Genomic DNA, 2,761 nt, shown 5'->3' with positions numbered 1-2,761 from the left:
AGAGAATTTTGGACCTAATGTATGCCACAAAAGAGCTTGGAGAGTTGTGTGAGAATTTAACGAACCAAAATCTTAAGTTTGGGGGTCGTAAAAAGGGCAGGAAGAAGGGGTAATTGACCTCAATAAATTGATGTTGCTTTTAAAAAAAAATAAAAAATAAATAAAGATAAAAAGAAATTGAAATTGAAATTTGAGAGTTTCAATTCAGAATTAATAATAAGAATTGCACATGTTTGAGGGTTATAAAATGGTTGACACCTTGATTGGTGGTTGAGAAAGAAAGCGGAGATTGATGTAGCTCTTAGTGTTTGCATGAAGAAAACTGAGTTTTCTTACGTTGTTTATCTTATCCTTTTCTTTGGAGCCCACTAACCGAGCCTAACGTTACAAGCTTGTACGGACCTTTTGATCCTTAGTGATGTCTAGTCCGTATCAGTGGAGAGTAGTTTGATACTTAGGCTTATAGAGTCTACCACCATTTGATAAACTTTACATTTCTGCATAAAATAATCCAAGAAATCGGAAGGTGGATTGAAGTGGGGATTACCTACTCAAGAGGTTGATAGAGAAAGATAGTCAATCAACTTATAACTTCTTGGAGTGTTAAGCATTTTCCAGTACAATCTTTGAGACTTGTATAAATTCTAGGCATTTCTTTGTGTTTAATTTTGATTCTAAATTCTCTCATTTCATTTTCAATTTTGTTGTCTTTTTCTGTTTGTTAGTTGTTCTTCTTTGTCGAATTTTGTACCTGATGCTCGAGGGCGAGCATGTCTTAAGTTTGAGGGTATTTGATAATCCTAGGATTATACTGTTTTATCTAGGCTTTTTAGCCGAATTTTGGATACTTCTTCTTTCGTTTGTGCCTGAATTGCAACTCAATTTCATATATTTTATGTTTCAGGCCAAAACGTGCAGTTAGAGCAAATACTGAGTGGAATTGAGTTTCTGGACCTAGAAGCAAGCGAATCTCAAGATTCGGGGAAGTTTTAATGCGGTTTCGAAGCACTATGAAGCTTGTTCCTATTGGAGATCACTAAAGATTGAAGATTCAAGCAAGGAAGCAAGCGGAGGGCAGTTTCATAATTTCAGAATAGTTCAGAAAAGTTTGTCATGGCGAAGTATATTATTCGTCGCGGCAAGAAACTCTCGGGTCAATTTGTGAAACTAATTCAAACTCGATGTCGCGGCGAAGTTTATTCTTCGCTGTGGCGAAGTCTGCAATTTATAGTTATTAAAACTGTGCGTTTTAATTCTATTGAGAGAGTCTTAGGGTTGAGGGATCGACTATATAAGTGGGACTTAGTTATTTTAGTGGGGGTTCGACTTTGTTTTGGAAAAAGAAGAGAGAAATTGAAGATTGGTAGTCTTTGGGTTCATCAATTAGGGAAGATCTCACTCTCTTTTCATTATTCCATCATGCTGAATTCTTTGTTTGTAGCTTTATTTTGAATTGCTTTATTTTTAGTATGAACTAACTCACTTTTGGGTTAGGGTTTTGATGTAATTGAGATTTTAATGTCTAATCAATAAATTGATATTGCTTTTACATTCTATTGCATGGATTATGTATTTACTCTTGTTTTTATTGAAATCACTTGTTGAGCATGATGAGATTGAGAAGTGAATCATGTATTAGCCTCTTAAGGTAAATGCCATTGATTGATCGAACGATAGAGATAGGTTTGAGAATCCATTAAATCAATTTAGGATTCCACTTAGATTAACAGACTTGGAACTATTAACCTTCAAATTGTTGGGTGCGGAAGCTTAATAGGGATAAGTAGTTACAATTCTTGCATGTGAATGTAGAAGTAATAGAAATCGTAGATTAATTCATAAAATCCTAGTGAAATCAAAACCCTAACCGCTTTGTTTTAATTGATATTTCTCTTGAATTGATTTCGTAGTCATTAATTAGCTTTTAAATTACATAATGGATTTTGTTTTAACTTTAGCTTGATTTTTCTCCCGCAAATCCAAACATCTTTTGTTTACTCCAACTTGATACAAAACTAGGAAAATCAGTGCTTAACACGCAATCCTCGTGGGAATGATACTCTACTTATCACTTTATTACTTTTTGCGACTAGTGCACTTGCTACACATTGCATGTTGTAAATTCAACGCATCACTTGGCATGAGATGTTACCGTTGGTGGAGTTTGCCTATAATAACAGTTATCAGTCTACAATTAAGATGGCTCCTTATGAAGCCTTGTTGGTAGGCAATGTAGATCTCCATTGCATTGGGATGAGGCAGGAGAGAAAGATGAGTTACATGCAGCTCTTGGGCCAGAGATAACTCAGAAAATGATAGAAGATATACAGTTGATCCGACGTAGAATGAAGCAAGCTCAAGATAGACAAAAGAGCTATGCAAATTTAAAGAGAAAAAACGTGGAATTTGAAGTGGGTGATAAAGTGTTTATTAAAGTTTCCCCCTATCAGCAGGTAATACGTTTTGGCAGCAAAGGAAAGCTAGCACCTAGATACATTGGCCCCTTTGAAGTGTTGCAACGAGTTGGAAAGGTAGCTTATAAGTTGGCACTACCACCTAATATGGACAGGGTGCACAATGTGTTCTATGTTTCGATGCTTCGGAGATATGTCAGTGATCCCTCCCATATACTAAAAGTAGAAGAAGTAGACTTAGAAGAGAATCTTGTTTATGAGGAGCAACCAGTAGAGCTCCGAAACAAAAGTATTCCACTCGTAAAAGTCCTATGGAGGAATCATAAAGTAGAAGAAGCAACATGGGA

This window comes from Pistacia vera, unplaced genomic scaffold (assembly GCF_008641045.1).
Source record: "Pistacia vera cultivar Batoury unplaced genomic scaffold, PisVer_v2 Contig882, whole genome shotgun sequence".
Classification (NCBI taxonomy): domain Eukaryota; kingdom Viridiplantae; phylum Streptophyta; class Magnoliopsida; order Sapindales; family Anacardiaceae; genus Pistacia; species Pistacia vera.
This window is presented reverse-complemented; position numbering follows the sequence as displayed.